The sequence below is a fragment of the Cupressus sempervirens genome, chromosome 9, assembly GCF_028749045.1.
Source record: "Cupressus sempervirens isolate cs-2001-9-10 chromosome 9, ASM2874904v1, whole genome shotgun sequence".
Classification (NCBI taxonomy): Eukaryota; Viridiplantae; Streptophyta; class Pinopsida; order Cupressales; family Cupressaceae; genus Cupressus; species Cupressus sempervirens.
The window spans coordinates 764,211,449-764,219,245 of NC_143126.1; positions in this window are offsets into that span (position 1 = coordinate 764,211,449).

Genomic DNA, 7,797 nt, shown 5'->3' on the forward strand with positions numbered 1-7,797 from the left:
CAGGACATGTTATTCTTGTCTAATGGCGAGCTCTCGTGGTGTATTAGCTCTCCTCAGTCTTTACGTTGTTTTGTGTGCTTCTGAATATGGGGATTGCAGGAATGAGTTGCAGAGAAAAGAAGTGGGTTATGATGGTGTAGAGAAAAGGAAAGAGCAAAACCCACGTCTGGCTTTGCCATGTGAGAAGGGAGGGTTGAAAGAGAGTACTCTCACACGAATCACCCCTTCATTGAGCACGCCTCTGCAAGTAGCCCACGGGATGCCAAACTATGGGAAACCGATAAAGGAGGATCAAAGCTTTCTTCAGCTTTTTCAAAATCACAATGATGATTTGAACACAAAATCAAATGAGGAAATGGCCACACAAATCAGCCCATTTAGGGACGTTCATGTGGAGGAAGTCAGGGTAAGGGAATCAAACAGAAAATCTAAGAACAAGAATAAAATTGATGATGATGATGAAGGGAAATTTGAGAAGAAGAAAAAGAAATACGAAAAGAAGAAGAAAATGAACAAAGAGGAGAAGAAAAGAAAACAGCCTTTGATACTTGAAGCACATTTAATTTTGCTTCCCATTATCGGTTCTATAATTTTTAGTATATTAAAACGTATCTTCTGAATGATTCTAGTAGACGTATGATAAGGATAAACTGTATTTTATTTATTTTCTTATATTTTGTGTTAGCAATTTGGGTAATAAGTCTCCGCTGTTTTTCTCTGCAATTTACTTTGCAGTTCTATCTTTGTAATGGACATTTATCCGTAAAAGAAAAGGTCATGTTGGTATGTTGGTAAATAAATTAGTATTTATGAATATCTAACAATCTTTCAACATAATTTTTTTCTTTCTCCAAAAAGAATTACGTTCTGTTGTCATTTCTAGTTTCCCTTTGAACAAAAGTAAATGGAGCCATTGAGTATAATTAAATAGAACTATAAAGAGTACATAAGAAATAATAATAATAGAAACTAATAAAAAAGCTGAAACAAATTTCCCAACTGGCCAATAATGAGACAAAAGGAAGCCTAAATCACGGCGAAGTTAGAAGAACTGAAAAAAGGAAAAAGCATAATATGATCTTGAAAAGATGAATCCCTATGAATAGATTTCTTAAGTAGCAAATATAGGAGCCCAACAAATAGCTTTTCAAAAATTATGATCAAGAATTGGGTAGCGGTTACACAGCATATGCTCAAAAGGGCTCCACAACATCACTCTATATTTTTGTTTTATTGAAAATCGTCAATCTATAATAATATAAGCATCATTTAAACTTCCACCAGTATTTTCCAAATATTTTTGAAAGATAATAAACATCGACTAACTTCTTTATTAATTGGTTATCAAAATGACATATTTGTTTGTTGCAAGTAATTTTATCTTCTCTTAGTTCCTGCCATGGGTATTAGTTAACAGGTGATTAATCATTTTCTTTGGGTCCAATAATTTCATTTCATTTTATCATTGTCATATTTAAATCAATGTTTGGGAACAAAATGTGATCGATTTTTATTGATTGCATGTACAATATGGATGCTGGCAGTTTTCTGTTAGCTAAACTAAACAGCTCACAAATTTCAATGCAAGAGAAGGCACATGTATTGAGGGTGTTAGTTTAGTTAGCTTTGGAAAGCTATTCGTCCATATGTTATTATTTAGCAAGTGATTGTTTTGCTAACTAATTTGTTAGAGTTAGGATAAATATTTATTAATTAATTGACCACTTTTGGAATCAACTAGAAACCAACTTGGTTAGGGTTGTTAAGTTGTTTTAATCTCGACTGTCGATTGAGAATCAATCTTGGCCATTGGTTTTTCAACAAGAGTAGTATAAAAAGAGGTCGGGGGGTATTTGGAGAACAATAAGTTTGTAGAAGCCTTTGCAGTCTTGGCAAATGAGTTTGTAGTGATAGCAAACAATCTTGTAGTGTTAGCAAGGCCGCAGTGATAGCATTGGGGATAATGACGAAGGAATATCAATAGGAGAAATTAGTAGGTTGTCTGTTGTTCTGTCAATTAGAGGCAAGGAATTTTGTATCTCTTGATTTGTTGTAGTTAATATAATTTCCTCCTCTATAGAACTGGCTTTCCCTTAGGGATTTTTTCAGGGACAAATTTATTTGAAAATATTGTGTCATTTGTGTTGTGAATTTCTTTCCATATTTTATTGATGAAGTTGTAGTTGTGTATTTTTTCGATATTAGCTAGAAATTTATTTTCGACAGTTTAATAATCATTTGCAATAGGAGATTAATAATCAGTGATTACAATAGGAATTTTCACATGGTATCAGAAAGGTGTTGAGGGTAGAAGAGTTTTTCCCTCGGAAAGAAATTGAAGGTTTATAAAACCTAGATTGATCTCTTTAGATTTATATTGTTTTAATCCCTTGAGATGGCTTCAGCTAGTTTGAGAGATCAAGACAGATTGGATGGTGCCTCAAATTTTGGTGTCTAGAAGACCCAACTTTCTTTATTGTTGGAAGAGAATGGTATCAAAGGTGATGCTACCACTTGTATAGCTATACCTATAGATGTTACACAGCTTGCAACATACAAGAAGGAAGATGCCAAGGTGAGGAGGATAATCCTTGATGGTGTCAAGGATCATATTATTCCACATATATTGGAGCTAGATACAATGAAGAAGATGTGGGACATCATTTTGAATTTATACCAGAATGCTACCAGCAATAGGAAGATGATTCTTAGAGAGAAGTTGAAGAATACTTGAATGAACTAGGCAAAAGACATCACAAGTTACTTCACCAAGCTTAGACTTGTCAAGGACATGTTAGTAGCTATTGGAGATAGCCCTAATGATGTCGAGTTAGTGAAAATAGCCCTAAATGGGTTTACTAAACAATGGAGTGTCTTTGTTCAAGTTGTTAGTGGACGAGATACCTTACCGAGTTGATATCAACTATGGACCAATTTCACTCAATAGGGGTTTAGACTAAGTCTTGTAAATGTGGCCACCAAGAGTCAGAAAAGTGAGGTGGAACAAGAAAATGTTGCCCTAGCAGGGAAAGGGAAAGCAAAGAAGGGGTGTAGCAGAGGATCAAATGCACAAAGTGAGAAGAAGAAGAAGGACCTTTCTAAGGTCAAGTGCTTTGGATGTCACGAGTATGGTCACTATGTTAGTGATTGCCTAGAAAGGAAGAAGGCAAAGAAGCAGGTGGCAGCTTCAACAAGTGCAGAAGAACTCTCTAGTAGAATGGACGATGAGTTTGCACTTATAGCTTGTATGGCGAGCTCAACCTCATAGACTATCTAGTATATAGATAGTGGGGTGTCATTTCATAGGACAAGAGTTAGAGAATACTTCTCTAGTTATAAGGAGGAGAACACTAATATCCATATTTCTATGGGAAACTTGTCCAAACTCAACCCTATCAGTAAAGGGACTGTTAAGTTTTAGAGGGAGAATGGAAAGATAATTCCAATTCATGATGTACTGCATGTGCTATGCTTAGGTATGAATTTTATTTATGTATCTATTCTTCAAGATAGGGGGTATAATGTACTCTTTAGAGGGACACATGTGTTGATTAAGCACAAGGATTGGAAATCACCCATGACTATTGGAGTTAGGAGTGGTTACCTTTATAGGTTATAGTTTGATACTCCTAAGGCACTCATGAGCAGAAATAATCTTAGAGATCTTGGAGAGCTATGCCATAGGAGAATGGGTCATATTCATCATGGAGCACTCAAATTGCTTTGTGAGATGGTGATAGGTGTTCCAGAAGTGAGCACACAACATGATGATGTATGTAAGGGATGCATGTTGGGGAAGTTTGTGAAAGCATCTTTTCCAAGGAGTGACACTAGATTTGAAGGTGTTCTTGATCTAGTACATTCATATGTATGTGGACCAATGTCAACAAAATCTCTTAGACGATATGAGTACTATGTTTCTTTTATCAATGATTTCTCCACGAAGACTTGGGTATACTTCTTGAAGACCAAGGATGAGGTTTTCAGTTGTTTCCAAGAGTTTAAGGCTCTTGTGGAGAACTTGATAGCAAGGAAGATAAAGGTTCTTCAATTAGACAATGGAGGTGAGTACAAAGGAAATAACTTCTAGGAGTTCTGTACTAGAGAAGGAATCAAGAGAGAGTGGACTGTTCCTTACAGTTTATAGTAGAATGGAGTGGTTGAGAGGAAGAACCTTTCTATATTAGAGACAACAAGAGATATGCTACATGACTAGGACATGCCCCACTATTTATGGGCAGAGGCATGTAGTACATTAGTCTACATTTAGAATAGGGTTCCACACAAGGTACTAGGGAAGATGACACTAGAGGCAACTTTCACAGGAAATAGGCCAGATGCTGGTCACTTCAAAATATTCAGGAGTTTGGCATATTGTCATATTCTAGGAGATACATGTACCAAGTTAGACTAGACTATAGAGAGGGGGTACTTTGTTGGGTATATTGCAACCTCAAAGGCATATATGATTTTTATCATGGGGACCAAAAGAGTTATTGTCAGACTTAATGTTAAGTTTATGGAGGACAAGGCATTTAGAAGGTCTAGAGATTTTCTAGTAGATGATTAGAGTGAGCAATCAACAGAAGCTCCAAGGCCTAGTCAAGGGTAGAAACGAAAAAGTACAGTTACTAGTACAAGTGTAGGCTTAGGTGGTGAAGTTTAATAGAGCATGGAGCAATAAGTACAATAGGAAATGCATTTAAAAGAGTTAGAAGTTGATATTTCATACTTTATAGTTGGCAGCAGAAATCGTGAGGTTCAAGAGACACAAAGGGATACTCAAGAGTTTGTAAGAGCTCCTAGAAGGAGTACTAGAGAGTGGAGACAACCCATAAAGTTCAATGACTATGTGGCATTAGTTAGTCAGTTGGTAGATAGTGAACCTTCCATCTATCAAGTAGTTGCACGACATCAGGTATGGAAGGATGCTATGGTTGAGGAGTATAACTCAATTATGCATAATGATGTGTGGGAGGTAGTGCCTAGACTAACAGATAGAGAAGTAGTTATATCTTTCTAGATCTATAAGATAAAGCATGGTGCAGATGGTAGCATCAAGAAATACAAGGCAAGGTTTGTGGCCTAGGGGTTCTCTTAATTCAATTTTTTCTAATTTAAAGGCACATGTTGCTGATTGTTTATGAAAATTTGAGCCAGACATGATTTTGTTTGATTCTCATTAGTATTTCAAATGGTGGAAGAGCCCTCCAGAACTACCAATGTGAGAGAACAAACTATTCCAAAGATCATGACAGATGAAATAGATTGTGGAGACTATGTTTGGTGAGAATCCATAGGAATTGCGTAGTATGATGAAACAAAAATGAAATAGTTTTAATTTTTGGGAAGTATGATCAAACTATTGAGGGGTATGACTATAAATATTTCTCTCAAAAATAAAATCATTTTTGTTGAGATATCTTATGTGATCATCTATTCCATTTCTACAATTTGAAAATCAGGCATGCTCTGGAAAAGCTCACCAATGTATTCATCACTCAATTCTTGCAAGAAAAAAATGCCTAACTGGTAAATGATATTTTCCATCACAAATTTCATTGTCAAGATCAATGTATAAAAATCATATATTACTAATAATTTGTCTTATGAATTAGAAAGCTTGGATTTTCTCTGAAATTCAGAAACTTGTATTTTTAGTAACAATTTTTCTTTGACATTTTTCCTTTTTTCCTAGCATTATTAGTTTTCTTTCTTATATTAATTTCATTTCTTAGCTTAAAGCAATTGTTCCAATGTAGGACATACATTCAGGTAAAGGATATTGGGCCATCAATAGAACAATCTATTCTACAATGTGAGTTTTGATTACTGTCAGGTACAATTCTTATTAAGGCTATTGTTATACAATTTTATAATGAGTTTCATGTGAGTAAGTAAAATTGTGATTTTCACTTATATGAAGAACGTAATGTGACCAATTTGAACTACACCATAATACATACATACATACATACATACATATATATATGAAACATTCAACCCATGAATTATGTACTTCCAAAAAAAATCTTTCCAAAGATACAAAAGAGAAAAAAAAGCCAAGTTGTAGATTATTTGAATCAAGCAAAGTCCTTTTTTATAACCTCAAAATGTTTTTTTCTCATGAAAATGTACTTTTCTTTTCTTACTGTATTCTAAGTTTTCATATTTATTCAACTAGATGATTTTATATCATGGATAGACTAGAGCTTTCCTTACAGAACTAAGTAGATTTATTTCTTGAAGGATTTTGTATCATTGACAAGCCTATTTTGAATCGAGGATTTTAAAAGGGTTCCAATATCCCAAGCTAGGATCAATTATTTCACCAATCCTATTCATTCAAAACCCATCACTCCCATCACTGAAATGAAGGTCATTCAAAATTTTAAGAAATATATACTTTTATTAAATGTATCAAAAGCCAATTGATAGACAAGACATTTTTTAGCTTGATCCCATAAGTCAAATTGTATAAAAAAAGATCTGCTCTTACAAGTTCAGTGAATATATATACTCACTAGAAAATAATCCACAAACAACAAGTGTAACCATGCTTTAAAGATTTTTTTTGTAAAATCAATGCCTCAATTATGTCTTTTGTTTCATCAATGTTTACCTCATATCCTAGAGGTTTCACCCATGCAATTCTAGGCCTAACTCCTTGAATGTATATCTTATCACTATCCACCATAAAACACACATCATCCTTATAATCGTCAACTAGTTTCTTGGGGATCCGATATCTATTATTCATTTTCTCATTGAATGCATCAAAATAATTGTCCATGATGCTAGTGTAATTTCCCCCCATCTTAGCAATGTATTCATTTATTTGGTAAAGTACTGCCACATCTTTCTTCCAACCAATAATACCTTTTGATGAAAAGAATTTCTGAACATAGAAGAATAAACATATCAAAAGTGAGCCAAAATTTCATAGATTTTTTTTCAATGTCTTGATACTCTCCATGTTCCTATTGAACTAATTCAATAGTAGCTCAGCAAGGTCAAGAAAAAGGTTATTCTTGACTACCTTGTATGCCAGGTCCATAGCTTCACATGACACACTATTCAATTTTCTCGAACTATAGATCTTGTGTGCAATGACATGAATATCAAACTTCAATTCCATGTTAGTGAAATTTCTTATTTCCATTCCCCTGCCATCCCACTTAGCTAGGGTTTTCTTCTCTAGTTCAACTCGGCCTAGGGGTTTTGCTGTTTTAGCTTTTGCCAACATTAGGAGACCAATAATCCTATGGATCATCTTCTTTATGATCAAAATTGGTTGCTCTAGCCATAGCTGACCATTGTGCACACGAATGAGAATAAACCTAATCCATTTAACTTGCAAATCTCGTGGCATGTAAGGACTATGAGAAACCTTTTGCCTCGAGATGTTGATGCTTAGGTTTCAATACACCATCAATGCATAACTCCTTTAAACATTCATCCATTTCTAGTGTACCAATATCCTAAATTACACATTTAAAATGAGAATGAATATTGTTGATCAATAGTACCTTGGAAGGGATTTGTGGCTACACTCCACTCAGATCTATGGTTTCAGTGACAGTAGGTGTTAGCTTGAAATTTGGTGCTTTCCATTCTACACCACGAAGCAACATGTCTAATCCTTGTTTTGCTTTGTTGCTCATAGCTACCATCCTCACTCGGTAGAGTTTGAGAGAATTCAAAAACTTTTGGTAACAATTCACTTAAATCACTTGAATACCCTTAAAGATTGCTCTGCACAATTTTCTCTTGAAAATTCATGGCAAAAATGACTTC